We start from the raw sequence: 15,404 nt of genomic DNA, 5'->3' as shown, positions 1-15,404 counted from the left end.
AGCTTTCCTATTCTTCTCCCTCTGGGAGTAGGGACCCAGGGTCATTATGGGGTACAGAAGGTGGAAGGGTCTGGCTTCTGTAATTGCTTCCCCACTGAACATGGGCATTGACATGTCGATCCATACTCCCAGCCTCTCTCTCTCTTTCCCTAGTGGGGCAGGCCTCTGGGGAAGCAGGGCTCCAGGGCACATTGGTGGGGTCATCTGTCCAGGGAAGTCCATTTGGCATCATGTTAGCATCTAGAAACTGGTGGCTGAAAAAAAGAGTTAACATATAAAGCCAAACAAATTGTTGACTAATCATGAACCTAAAGGCTGGAGTATTGCAAATGAGGAGTTGGGGGGTCTCTGTTTTGTAGATAGCTAGTAGGCATATTTTAGTTATATTCCAAAGGGTCCATGACTATATTAGTTGTTTTTTTTTCTGATATGCAGGTGGATCCAAGTTATTGTCTGAGAAGATGATGTCATGGCTGGAAGAAGGACCAGAAAACCATATCAGGAAAGAGAGTAGCTCCCAAATATGGGAAAGGTGTCTAGATATTATTGACTGTACACCCCATCATCAAAATACATAAATAAGATAAATAAATATGGTATGACTCAAAGATGTATCTTACTAGGTAGAGGCACATTTACTGCCATGTTCTCAACCCAGATCCAAGCTCCAGTACCATGTGGGAGGTACTATTACACAGGAAGCCACTCCAGTGCTGTGGTATCTCTTCCTCATTCTGTCCCTCTCTGTCTTTTTCTCTGTGTCTGAATAAACCAGTGACCTGGAGAGGTGAAACTGCACATGTGTGAGGTCCAGGCTCCAGGAAAAAAAGTAGTAAGTCCTAACCTACTGGCAAGTTATGATAGTTGTAAGAAACGTCAGTGTGCCACCAAACAAAGAGATTCAGTGATTGTTAGAAATCATGTAAATATCGGCTTCATTTTTAGAGCCAGTTGTGGTATTTTTTTTTCTATCACAAAATGCTGAAAAACCATTGGGAATTGTAATGGAAATGTTTCATTAGACACAAAAGAAGACTATATCAGAAAGAAAGAAAAAGTATAGTGACTGTACCTTGTGGTGTTAAGAGGAAAAGGTTTCTTGCTCCATCAGTTTTCAGAAGGGCCTGGAACCTTCCTGTTGTGACGATGTTGCTTGTTGTTGATCATATAAGAGAAAAACAAGACTGACTGTTTCCAGTGTGCAAATACACATTGCTGCCTGCAAAGAATCCAGGCAAAATAGTCCCAGCCTGTGTGATTCAAGAGGATTTCAGCAAGGAGCAGCCCCCTACCAGATCTGCATATGCTTCCTGAGAAAAATAACGGACGAGTATACGGGGCCAGGAATTGGCGGCACAAGACTCCTCACCAAATATCAGTGTGTTGGAGGAGTCACTGGTGATGGTATCTGTGCCCACAACCTCTCCATCTGTGCATGCTAATCGTGAGTTGTGCTCGAACTCTGCCATATCCCTTTTATTTCCCAAACAACTGTGTCTTGATCAAATAGGATTCATGTGTGCCTGTCCTACAGAGGAGACACACTGCCGCATGTGGTTCTCTACCCCGACTGCCTTGATTCAATGGGATCTAGGCATTTTCCATCTGAACAGCTGTGGCTTGGGGAGAATCCAGGTGTTTTTCTCACTGAATATTTGTGGGATTAGTAGAACCCTGGGTATTTCCTTTGCTCTCTCCTGCCTGGGATGATTGTACCATATATTATGTATATGTATTTCAGTGACCTCTGCTTCGTCCCAGGGAATGGATCGACTTCCTTTTAACTTCACACACAGAGCAGTGTGTGAAGTTAAAACTATGGGAAGGATTAAGCTATTTATCTTCTTCTCCACTAGCTTTACCCTTCATGCTGCCTTAGACAAATATATGAATATTCTTTTTTAAAAAAAAATCCCTCTGTGTGAAAGCTAATAAATTGCCTTTCCCCATGGAATGATGGTTACTCAAAAAGAGCTGCCTTATCTGAAGGAGAGGGTCACACCTGTTCTGAGACGTCCACTTGCTAGAAACCTGTTGGACTTGGCTTTGGTTTCCCATGGAAGCAGTGAGGCAGCCTCCCCAGGCTTGGCAGCGCACAGCCCCTGGTTCGAAGAGGGTGTGTGGTTTTGGTTTTCACATCTCATACAATATATAGGAAACTGGAAAGAGTTCGCAGAACAGAACTAAAACGATTAAAGTATTGGGGGGAAATAAGGAGCTGGGATTATTTCATCTCAAGGAAGGTTTTCAGGGAAAGCAAGATGGTGTGTGTGTGTGTGTGTGTGTATGTGTGTGTGTAAGACAGAGGAAAATAACTTGAGCTGTGAAATCTGTGTGTTTGAGCAGGTTTGACTGGCCTTTGTAGCCGTCTGGTGTCTGGTGGGAGGCATGTAGAGAAGCTGATTGCAATTGTTGCAAAAAAAAAAAAAAAAAAAAAGGAATAAACAGTTGAAAAGTGAGAATGAGATCTGGGGAAAATCCTATAGGAACTATTGAGCTGTTGGAAAAGTCATGACAAATTTTGCATGGAAAAAATACAGAAAAATACATTATGACTCTTCTGACAGCCCGATAATTTAGCTAAGGGTTTGGTTTCAGACCTATAGTGTCTTATCTTCCAGACACTATAATCTTCTAATGTAGGAAGAACTTTGGTATACACAACTATAACATTCTAGCTTCTACAAAGATTTGAAAAGTCTGACTTAACATAGAATTTCCTTACTTGCTCAATAAGAAGTCATGTTGAAGCCAGGTGGTGGTGCACCTGGTAGAGTGCACACATTATAGTGTGCAAGGGCACAGGTTCAAGCCCCCTGTCCCTACCTGCAGGAGGGAGAAATTCATGAGCTGTGAAACAGTGTTGCAGATGTTTCTCTCTAGTTTCCTCTTCCCTCAAGTTCTGTCTCCATCCAAAATAAATATATATTTTAAGGAAGCCATGCTATATTTCTCTGATTAAATAACAAAAGTGTTACTTTAAATAATTTACTGAACAGTTAGTCCCTGTCTTCCCAAAGGATCAGGATAAATAACTAGGTTGATACTAAAAATGACATCTTAACACTATATCAAAATTATTCCATTTTCTGTTGGATGGACAACATAGAGTGAGTGGTGTGTGGAAGCAATTCTCAATACTAAGCATAATGTCTTTTGTTAATTTTGATCCTAAAGTGTGAGGGTGGACTTGATTCTCAAGACACCCAACCCATCAAGTTCAGGGTTATGATTTTAAGACTTTAAGAACATGAACTGTGTGGAAATACTAAAGCAGGCTATGATAGAAAACCTATTTCAATCATTCTGCTTCCATTTTCATTATGAGCTAGAGTCTTGCACATATACAGTGCCACCACTCCCAGGCTGCTTTTTTTCATTCATTAAAAAAGATGGGGGGGGTGGTAGTCGCAAGAAGAGAAAGGGAGAAAGACTGCAGCCCAGAGCCACCCCTAGTGCTGTGACACTTCCATACCATATGGCACCTGGGACTCAAACCTGGACAGTGCACACACAACAAGGCAGGTACTGGCTAACTATTCCTTCAACTCATTTTTACTTCTTAGCAAGATTTATACTACACACACAAACACACACACACACACACACACACACACACACACACGGCAATAGGCTCACACAGTTGGGTTGGTAAGTTCAAAATCAGTAGGCAGGTCTATAATCTGGATACTCAGACAATATTTCTACACATAATCTTGAGGAAGAATTTCTATTTCCCTGGAAAGGTTTAGTTTTTGCTTTTTAGGGTTAACTGATGAGGTGAGGCCACTCATATTTTTAAAGGAAAGCTCTTTCACATAAGGTCAACTGATTGAAAATATCAAAAACCCTCTACCAAGTTCCCTCACAGTAATAGCAAGACTATTGTTTCAAGAAGCAACTGATCATTATCATCAAGTTGATTCATAAAAATTAAATACTACAAGCTCCAAACAGTCTTCAACTCCAGCTCATTTAAAAAAGTAGTCCATTATCAAGAAAAATTTTCCTCTCAGATTATAAACAGTTCCTAGCTTTGTAATAGTTAATTTAAGTAATCCAAATAGCTAATAAGTGTTTAGAGCAATATTCAGTCCTGGGGAAGGGATTATAATTGTTATCCTTTTGCTGTAGATGAAGGAGCTGAAATTCAAGGCTTTTGCAAACAAGGTGACCAAGGTGACATAGGCATTAAGCAGAGGGAGTTGAAATCTAAGTCCAGATAGTCCTCTGGGCTCTCTGCTGCTCAATTATGAACTCCATGAATTTCTGCTCAAGGCCAATTGTTTAGCTTCTGAACTGCCTTTGAAATCAGTGCAGTGAGATCTGAAGAGTGCAGGAAAGACCTTGGGGAACTAAAGAACTTTGCACATGCAATTTGTTTGAGTGGTGGAATGGAGAACACTCACCTAGAAGTGACTATTTGGGAAATGCACAGCAAGCAAAGAAACAACTATTTAAAATTATACTTAAAGCAAAGTAGGTTTCTAGAAAATAGCATAATGGTTATGCAAAAGACTTTCATGCCTGAGGCTTCAAGCTCCCAGGTTCAATCCCCAACAGTGCTCTGGTCTTTCTCTCTGTATCTCTCTCATTGTACTAAAATATTTTTTTAAAAAGTCAGCTAGGAGTAGTGGAATTATGCAGGCAGGTCTTCTGGAGGAGATAAAAGAGTAATTTGTGCATCAAATTTTCATGTCTGAGGCCCCAAAGATCCCAGGTTCAAACCCAAGCACCACCATAATTTAGAGCTGAGTAGTATTCTAGTTAATTAAAAAATAAGCAAATATTATTTGTGAGGAGGATATGTGAAATAGGAAGGGTTTCTTATTCAATCCTGGGGACAGATCCTCTGGGGTTAGAAAGGTCACAGGGACACATCTTTGCCTCCCATAATTTTTTTTTTTTAATGAACTTCAGTTGAAGAAGTGTTTGCAGCTTGTGATAACTACGTTTTATGAATCCACTTGGTGAGGTGATGGTGCCTAGTTGCTTGGTGAAAGATTTCAGACAAATTCATAACCACCTAGTAAACAAATGGCTAAAGGAAGTGACTTTTAGGCACTTTCATTGCCCTGAATGACACAGAATGTCGGGGCTGGGTGGTGGCATGCCTGGTTGATCACACATTACCATGTGCTGGGACTTGGGTTCCTAACTGCATGGGGGATATGCTTCATAAGAGGTGAAGAAAGTGCTCAAGTGTCTCTCTGTTTCTCTGTCTTCCACCCCCATCCCTCTCAATTTCTGTCCTATTAAGTAAAGAAGAAAAGGGAAAGGAAAAAAAAAAAAAAAAAGGAAAGCATGGGAACCAGGTGTGGTGGGTTTGTGTGTAGGGACTGAGCACCAGTGCCAATAGTAATTATAATAGTAGTAATAATAGTAACAGTATGAAGATGTCAGGTTTGTGGAGGAGAGCCACTTGAGGAGAGGTGGACAAAGGCCTTTCTAAATATCTAGCTGGCCTTTGTGCTAAAATCTGGATGAGAAAGTCATATCTTTGTAAGGACAGAGAAATAACTCCCAGGCACATCTCCCAGCCAAACGTCTGGTCTAGTCCATTTAGGCGATCATATAGAAGGTACCATGGACTGAGTGATTTGGAAATGACAGATATATGCTTCTCATGGAAGCTAGAAGTCCAAAGTCAAAGTATCAGCAAGGTCAAGTTCATCCCACTGCCAAGCTGTTGTAGCTCTCCTGGCAAAAAGCAAAACACCCTGATATCCTGAGGATCTCTCCTGGTGCCATCATATTGTGAAGCAGCATCTTTTATTTTTTTATATTTATTTATTTTCCCTTTTGTTGCCCTTGTTTTTGATTGTTGTTGTAGTTATAATTGTTGTTATTGATGTCGTCATTGTTAGATAGGACAGAGAGAAATGGAGAGAGGAGTGGAAGACAGAGAGGGGGAGAGAAAGACAGATAACCTGCAGACCTGCTTCACTGCCTGTGAAGCCACTCCCCTGCAGGTGGGGAGCTGGGGGCTCCAACCTGGATCTTTAAGCTTTGTTTCACATATGCTTAACCCTCTGCACTACTGCCTGACTCCTTATGGAGCAGGATCTTAACAGGTGAATTTGGGACACATTCAGTCCACAACAGGTGCCAAGGTCAGAAAGAAGGCTGGATCCAGCCTGGTGGCACGGATGAGCTCAGAAAGGTGGGTTGGATCTTGGATGGAGTTTGACAAGGGTTGTGAATTACCATCCAAGTATAAGGGAAATAGACTGGTAAATTCTGAGAGGCTGATATAATTTGTGTAAGCTTTAAAAACATGGATCATCTCAGTGTTCCTTGTGGGGGGGTACATGAAAGGATCCAGAGTGGAAGCAAGGGCACTGTTGGTGAGACTGTAGAGAATAGCAGGGGGAGATAGTATCATGATTATGAAAAGAGACTCATGCCTGAGGCTACAAAGGTTCAATGTCATCTCTTTATTGTCTTAAGCCAGGGTGAGGAGGAGGGAGAGAGGAGGAGAAGAGACTGCAGAGAATGAGGTGAATGAAGAAGCCATAGATTCTTAACAAATCTGGATAACAAAAATAAAAAAGCTTTATTTTTTTTAGTAGTGTCTCCCACTTAAATGCATCATGCCTTTAAGATAATAAATCGTTTTATCATTGCTTTGTCAGATGGGACTGATGGTGTGTTTGTGGGTTGGCATTTTCAGATAACACCACTCTGTCTTAGAAGGCACCTGGCCTGGGTGCAAGCCAGGCAGGACCCCTGGGGAGCAACACTGTCTTGGATGTGAATTTTTTCCTGGAGCCTAAATGCAGAATTGGAGAACCCACCTTGTACTGCATCTGGAAGGCCATTTTTAAGAGGGCAGAGTCCTCCCTAGGCATGCTTTATTAGTGGCCATCCATCATTAAAAAAAAAAAAAAAAAGATTACAGACTACTGAAAGGAAACAAGAGACTATGGCAATTCATTGACTTTTTTTTTTTTTTCCTCTTGGGCTCAGACTGAGGCTGTTTTTCAAAGTGCTAGCATTAGTTGCCCAGCCTCCAAACTTAGGATCTCAGAGGCATCCACGCAATTCTGCAAGGTGGGGGTCCTCGCCCCCTCCCCCCTTCCTTCCTTCTGTGTGTAAATCAGCTTCATGAAACCTCCTGGAAGTGTTGTGATGGCGCTGAATGCATAAAAAGCGCTCACTGGTGGAATCTATTGTCATTCCTGCTGGCGGCAAGGAGAGACCAGACAAGCACCAGTCCCTGAGTAGTAGCGCGGCATAATCAGGCGCGGCTTGCACCATGTGTTACAGATTTCTTGCGGTTTCACCGAGGTTTTTCCAAGTTCTGCATCTCGCACCAACCCCCTTTTGCAGCCATCCTGGCCCCAGCTGTGCACAGTCCTTTGACTCCATCTGTCCTTCCGCTGGGGACTAGCCTCCCTTGCCAAATGGAGAACACAAGTTTACCTTGCCTAAGTGATCATCACCCCCCAACCCCTCTCCAAGCTCTCCAGACTGTGGGCGAGCAGGCCTGCAAAGCGGACGGTCTGGGGGCAGGAGCTGGGGGAGTGGGAGTGTGTGGCAGCTGCTCACCTTCCCCGCCCAGCCCGCGGTTCACCCCCGGGTGGGTCCGGCCTCCTCTGTCCACGCCCCCCGCGTCCAGGGCCGGACACCGAGCGCGCCCCGCTGCGGACAGAGCGAGGCTCCCGCTCAGGTTGGAGCTGGCCCAGCGTGTGCGGCATCACCGGGCTGGGGGGAGGGGGCGGGCTGCAGCCGGAGCCGCGCGAACCCAGACCCCGTTTGCGGCAGGGACGGGGCGACCCGGGGACTGCGGACCTACCCTCCTGGCCGCCCGCACCGCCTCCCACCTCCCCGCGGGCGGGGCCGCCCTCTCCCCACCCCTTCCAGTCGATCCCGCGCCCCGTCTCTCCGCGAGCGCGCACTGGAAGCCCCTCCACCCTTTTTTTGGCCGGAGAGCAAGCAAGATAGCAAGAGAGAGAGCGGGGGAGGTGGAGGGAGGGAGGATGCACCTGACTTTGCCAGGGGAGTGCGAGCAGCCTGGGAGCAGACGCCAGAGGAGGCAGAGGCGGGAGGCGGCACGATGACACCCATGGCGGCGGGCGGTCCCCAGGCGGCGGCGCGAGATGGCACCAGTTGAGGCTGTAACCCCGCCACCTCCAGGGGCCTCTCGGCTAGTTTGCCCAACAAAATTTTCTTTTCCCGAGCGCCCTCGCCGAGAGGCGCCTGGATGTGCCCGTCACCCCACCACACGCTGGCGGCCACCGGGGACCCAGGCCTCGCGGTGCGGAGGATGAGCGCGCGGCGCCAGCAGCAAGGAGCTCCCCGCGGGCTTCCTGGCGGCGGAGTCCGGAAGCGGAGCAGCCTGCTGGCGCTGCGGGTGCTCGCGTGGTTCTGGGCGGCCTCGGGCGCCTCCACCCAGGTGTTCAACCTCAGCCTGTGGTGGACGAAGGGCTTCTGCCCGACACCCCGGTGGGCGACATCCACGCCGGGCTGCCGGCCACGCAGCAGCTGGAGGGCGGCGGCTTCTTCCTGTCCGAGGACGCAGGCGATTCCCCGCTGCTGGAAGACTTCCAAGCGCACTCCGACATCCGCGTGATCCGCACTGCGTGGCGCCTGGACCGCAAATGGCGGGAGCGCTACAGCTTCGCGGCCACCACGTTGCGGGGCGCCGTGCAGGTGGACATCCGTGTCAACGACGTCAAAGACCACTTGCCCCGCTTCCCCAGCGAGTCGCTGCGGCTCGACGTGTCCGAGCTCAGCCCGCCCAGGACCGCCTTCTGCCTGCCGGGGGCGCAGGACCCCGACGCCGGGCTCTTCAGCACCCAGGGCTACACGCTGCTTCAGGCGCCCGAGGAAGCCGCTGGGCCGCTGTTCAGGCTGCGCTGCGGGAGCCCCGCGTTGTCGCCATCGCCATCCTCGGAGCCGGAGCCACTGGAGCTGGTGCTGCTGTGGCGCCTGGACCGCGATGCGGCGGCAGCGCAGGAGCTGCACATCCAGGCCTGGGACTGCTGGCGCCCGCCCTGCCCCAGCCGCCTGCGCGTGCCGCTGCGCGTGCTCGACGGGAACGATAACCCACCTGTGTTCCAGCGCGCCGAGTACTTGGGCGGCCGTGCGCGAGGACGCCCCTCCGGGCGCCGAGGTCAGCCGCCTGCTCGCCACCAACCGCGACCTGGGCGCCAATGGCCTCGTGCGCTATGGCCTCCGCGTCTGCCCGCCACCGGGACCTGGGCGGGGCCGGGGTTCAGGACCCGGACTGGATGGCGGGCTCTGGCCGCGGAGGCCGCCCCTTTCTGGGTGGAGGAGCTGAGCGGCGTCGTGCGTGTGCAGGGGCCGCTGGACGGGGAGGCGCAGGGGCCGCTGGACGGGGAGGCGCAGGCTTGGCTCCAGCTGGTGGTAGAAGCCCGAGACGCGGGGGACCCGCCCTAGGTGGCCACGGTTCGCGTGTCCTTCGCGGTGCTGGACGTGAACGACAACGCGCCCGCCATCCACCTGCTCTTCATCACCGAGGGGGGCGCTGCCCTCGTCTCGGAGGGCTCCCGGCCCGGGGACTACGTGGCCCGTGTCTTGGTGTCCGATGCAGATCGCGACCCGGAAGCGGGTTTTGAGGCGGCAGGCGGGGCAGCCGCGTCTCGCTGGCGCTGGAGGGTGCGGACGGGGCCTTCGCGCTGCGCCCCGGCGGCTCCCCGGACGTCTCCTTCCTCTGCTTGCAGGGGCCCCTGGACTGCGAGGCCCATGACCTGTATTCCCTGCGGCTGGTGGCCACCAACGCGGGGTCCCCGCCGCTCAGCGCCAAGGAGACGCTGCTGCTGCGGGTCTGCAACCTCAACGACCAGCCGCCCATCTTCAGCCAACACCACTACAGGGCTTCGGTGTCTGAGGCCTAGGCCCCAGGCAGCGCGATGCTGTGGGTCAGCGCCTCAGATGCCAAGGAGCCAGGCAGGGCTCACTCTCTGCTCCACCTCCCAGCGCACTGCACCCTGGCCGGGTGCGCGCCCGCCTACGCCATCGACCATGGACCAGGACAGCAGCACCATCAGCACCACCCGGGCCCTGGATCTCGAGACCCAGGACGCCATGGAGCTCAGGGTGGTGGCTTGGGACCTGGGGGAGCGCCCTCTGTCTGCCACCTGCCTGGTGAGCATCTCCATGGACAACGTGAATGACAACAAGCCCCTCTTCCTGCCGCAGGTGTACAATGCCAGCCTGGCCAAGCACACGCCGGTGGGACACTGCTTCCTGCAGGTCAGTGGGGCCGGCCCCGGGGTCAAGGGGAAGGCCTGGGGGTCCAGGGGGAGGTCTAGGGGTCACAGGGAAGGTTGGGGGGTTTCAGGGGAGGCCTGAGGGTCCAGGCATGAGACCTAGGGGTTGGTGGGGAGGCTTGGGGCTATGAGGGAAAGGCTGGGGGGGGGGGTTTGAGGGGAAGGCCTCTGGGGGGTGCAGGGGAAGGGGGGCCCTGGGGTCATGAGGGAAAGGCTTGGGGGAGGTCAGGGGGTCCACGGGGAGGTCTAGGGGTCACAGGGAATGTCGGGGGGTGGTTTAGGGGAGGCCAGGGAGAAGCCTGGGGGTCCAGGCAGCAGACCTAGGGGTGGGGGGCCAGGCTGGGGTTTGAGGGAAAGACTTGGGGGGCCCATAGGAAGGTCTCTGGGGGTGCAGGGGAAAGCCTGGGGGGGGGGCGGTGGTGAGGCCCATCCGGGAAGGAGACTCGTTAGGGACACGACTGCCTTTGGGCTTTGAACATAGGGCCCAGGTGCCCTGCTTTCTCTCTCCTCTCTGGTGCCAGGCCTAGTGCCCTCGTGCCTCCTGACCTCGCTGCCCAGCTGTAGGTCTGTGTGGTCACAACTGTCTTACCTACTGCTCAAGGCATTTGGATCTGCATTCTGTCCCCCAGATCTCGGTTTCCTCCGTGTTGGAGATACTGCACCCAAGTGAGTTTGGTTAATGGAAATGTCTCTACTTCGAGCAGTATGTGTGGCTTCCAGTGGAGTTGAGGCCTTCACACCTTAGTTGTGCACATAGACCAGCTGACTGTAGACACCACGCTGAAGCCAGATGCTAGAGAGCACTTGCTTACAGTTTCCTGCCCTCCATAGGAGGTCAGGCAAGTTGAGGACATCCCATTCCTTTTACCAACTATGGACTCAAGTGCTCCAGAGCTGCCTCCCTGCCTGAGATAGTGGGGCCATAGCACTCTTCATATTGATAGAATGGTGGGCTCAGAGTTCCAGGCTCATCTTCACTCAGCATGCTGGTGTTCTGGCCCCTTTCCAACTTGACTTCTTATATTACAGTTTCCAATTTCCTGTTATCCGATGTGAGATAACAAAAGCAGACTTCCAGGAATGATGTATTTATTCCAAGACAACAAGAGTAAATAAATAGAGCCAGAGAGGCCAACAGAGGAGTGAAGCTCTAACGCTGTATCTCTTAGGGCAGATTCTTCTAAGTCCTCTGCTGCTTATTTCCTGGTTCTTAGCAGGTAGGGCTCCAGCCTTCCTAACTGACATCACCTCAGATGATAACTTCGTGATAATGTAGTTGCTATTACATATTTTAAAATTTTATTTATTTTATTACTTACTTTTCCCTTTTGTTGCCCTTGTTTTTTATTGTCATCGTTGTTATAATTGCTATTGCTGTCGTTGTTGTTGGATAGGACAGAGAGAAATCGAGAGAGGAGGGGAAGACATAGAGGAGGAGAGAAGATAGACACCTGCAGACAAGCTTCACCACCTGTGAAGCGACTCCCCTGTAGGTGGGGAGCCGGGGGCTCGAACTGGGATCCTTAAGCTGGTCCTGGCGCTTCTCGCCATGTGCGCTTAACCCACTGTGCCACCATCTGGCTCCCGCTACTACATTTAAATTTTTTAAAAATATTTATTTACTCCGTTTGTTTTATTGTTGTAGTTACTACTGTTCTTGTTATTGATGTTGTTGTCGTTATATAGGACAGAGAGAAATGGAGAGAGGAGGGGAAGACAGAGAGGGGGAGAGAAAGATAGACACCTGCAGACCGGCTTCACTGCCTGTGAAGCGACTCCCCTGCAGATGGGGAGCCAGGGGCTTGAACAGAGATCCTTAAGCCGGTCCTTGTACTTTGTGCTGTGTGCGCTTAACCTGCTGCGACACCGCCCAACTCCCCCACTAATACATTTTTAAAAAACATTTTCATTTATTTTGTTTAGAGAGAAATTGAGAGGGAAGGGGGAGATAGACACCTATAGCACTGTTTTACAACTCCTGAAGCTTCCCCCTGCAGGTGGGGACTGGGGGCTTGAGCCCAGGGCTTTGTGCATGGTAGTGTGTGTACTCTGCCAGGTGCCACCAGCTCCTCCGCTTTGCTACTGTATTGTAAAAATGAATTTCATAACTGCTTCTGTCTTTTCACTTGACTGGGCAGTAATAAGCTTCATCCCTTTCTCTAGCTTGACTGGCGACTCTTTGAGTTGCTGAGATTATTAAAACTAGGCTAGAGAGTCAGTTAATGCTTGGCACTAAACTAAGGCAAATCTGTAGAAATGGAGATTTATTTATTTATTTATTTATTTTTATCCAAGGTAGAATTTGCCTGGGAGTGTCTTGGATTAGAAATGAGAAATTCCAGAAGCACTTGTCCTGGTGTTCAAGCCATAAAGCACAGTCCTGCAGGGAAGCAGACCTGCATCCCATAATCACTATCTCATTCTGGCCCATGCACCCTTTGTGTGTAAGCCATCAGAGCAAACCCAGTGTTTTAGGTTAAGTCCACTTGCCACCACAGGGCTGCCCCAAAGAAGCTGAGAAATGGAGAGGAGCTCACAGATGCTGCTGTGCACTGGTCATTTCTGCCTGGGTTTGCGAACATGCAATCTCAATTCAAGAGGTTGGACTCAATGAGCTCCAAGATATCCTTCTCCACCTGGGAGATCTGAGGATATAGCAGGAAGCAGGATCACGTGGCTGAGAAACAGCAGAGTGGATTGATTGGGGTTCTTCAGATTAGAACGGGTCTCTTGAGTTGTCTGTAGAATTGACATGATCCTGCCATGGGGTGTGAGTTCATCTCATTGTTATGAGTGAACATGTGGTGAATCCCGATGAATCAAAGCCTTCTTCCTAAGTTGCCAGTGTTTGCCGTAGCTCACACTAAATCACAGAGACTGGAATTCCTGGCAGCGCCAGAGTCTAGCCTGGATTTCAGGAACCACATTTCTTGTTCATGGGACTTTGGTGGCCTTTCCACAGCAGCTCTGTGGCCTTTCTGTGCCCTGTAAACCCTCTTTGTTTGACTCAATGTCTGACTCCAGAAGTGACCTCCATCCCATTCCTCTCTCTCTCTCTCTCTCTACTCTCTTAAACACTGGTTTAGAGAGACAAATCCATCCTAGACTGTGGAATGAGTCTGTCCTAATCAGTCACCACCAACTGAGTCTACCTGGTCTCTGTGAGGAATGGTACCATATTGGGGGTTTAGCCTTTGCCTCTGTTGCTGAGTAGTTGGATGTTCAGCAGCACCAGTCATTAGTTGACCTTGCTGAGTGAGACTGTTGGACCCAAGAATAGTCTCCATTTTTACTGTAATGGACTGGGTGCACTATACTAGCACTGCCTGGTACCTACGGAATGAGAAATTCTATTCAGATTGCTTACCTCCCAGCGCTGCAGAGGATGCTCTATGACAGACATTCACATGTAGTACACGTATTTACAGACTTGACATGCTGTCATGGATTTGTCCATACTTCTTCCCTAATTTTTCCTTTTTTAAATTTTTTATTTATTTATCATTTATTTGATAAAGACAGAGAGAAATTGAGAGGGGAGGAGAAGATAGAGAAGGAGAGAGAAAGATAGTTACCTGCAGACCTGCTTCACTGTTTGTGAAGTAACCCACTGCAGGTAGGGAGCCCTGGGTGTTCAAACCAGGATCCTTGGGTGGGTCCTTGCTCTTTGTACTATATGAACTTAACTTGGTGCGCTACCACCCGGCCCCCTCCCCTTAGTTTTTCTTTATTTTCTCTCTGCCCCCAATATTTTACCCTAATTTTCCCTTCTTGGCTGTTTTCAATTCTTCAACCAACTGACTGGTGTTTCTGACATTCATAGGATTTCATATATATTTTATCTTTTTTCCTTTTATTTGATATGCCAGGGAAAGAAATAGAGAGAGGGTATGTAGAAGATAGAGAAGGAGAGAGATAGAGAGATACCTGTAGCTCTGCTTTGGGGACTTGAACCCAGATCCCTGCACATGGTGCTGTGTGTGCTCAACTAGGTGTGTCATCACTCAGTACCAAGAATATATAGACATATATCCTAGATTTCATTCTTGCTATCACTGCAGATACGCCATCTAAAGCTCTCCCTTTGGAGAGATTTTTTTTTTTTTTTATCACAGCCTCACATTTTTTTCCAGGGTTGTCCCTGAGTGGGAATGTAGAGTGGTAGAAGTCCATTTTCAGCTTTAACCAACATATTGAACCACTTGACTTATAAATCTGGCCTGGATTTTTATCTTCCTTTGCAGCTGGAGCCAGAAATCCTTAGTGAAACTAAGAAAGAGATGTGTTTGTGCAAAAGAGAAGAATGATGTAGGGAACAGGGACACTTGTCTAGATTACTGTTTGGCAGTGGGACTCTGTTCAGGACTTCCAGATCTGGATAGACTCAAGGTCAATATGGCTGGTTGATAAAATGCTGCCAGCTTGCTACACCTTATAATTCAATCCTCATGCAAACTTCTGCTCGCATGTCATTTAGTGGCTCGTGGTCATTAATTAATCTCACCAAGGACTTGGTAGTAGGTCAGAATTTACTTTTTTTCAAAAGGATCCTCATGCATGGTAATGTGTGTGCTTAACTGGGTGCTCCACAGTCCAGGCCTCACTATTTTATTTCTTAGTTGTAGGAGGCTTAGGGAATAATAAGTTGTTCTTTGTTTTGGAGGGACTCTTCAGCTTGTTCCAAATCACTGAACACCTAACAGCTTCACTGGCGTGACAGGCCACTGAATTTTAGTAGGTCTTATTTTCCAGGGGATTAGCACATTTCTTTAACCAGGCATTCTGACCCAGGGTGCTGGCAGCTCACTGCACGTTGAACATTACTTCTAATTATGGTGCCCTCAGCTCAATGGGTTAGTGTGATGCTCTGTGGAATGTCCACAGGATAAAAGTTATTTTGGATTGGATCTTTAAGGGACAGAATTTGGTGTATATTTCTACCCATTCAGTTAAATGGAAAACAATTTATTTTGGTCACCACTTGAAATTCAGAGCTCCTGGCCAGCTTTATTAGATAGAAAGAGTGAGAAACAGAGACAAAGAGAGAGCTAGAGACACTACAGGACTGAATCTCCCCCACCCCCGTGCTTGTTACCATACCCACATGTAGTGTACTGGAGGCTCAGACCTGGGTCCTGTTCATGGAAAAGCAGGTGCCCTCTTAGG

General features: G+C 48.9%; 1 pseudogene; it reads left to right on the top strand.

Moving 5' to 3' along the window:
* The first annotated feature begins 8,206 nt into the window (after window positions 1-8,206).
* LOC132534684 (protocadherin-23-like) overlaps window positions 8,207-15,404 on the top strand; it is a 47,614-nt pseudogene continuing 40,416 nt past the window's right edge.

Source organism: Erinaceus europaeus, chromosome 19, assembly GCF_950295315.1.
Source record: "Erinaceus europaeus chromosome 19, mEriEur2.1, whole genome shotgun sequence".
NCBI lineage: Eukaryota > Metazoa > Chordata > Mammalia > Eulipotyphla > Erinaceidae > Erinaceus > Erinaceus europaeus.
Note: the sequence above shows the minus strand (reverse complement) of the source record. Positions and strands in the feature narration are given on the sequence as shown.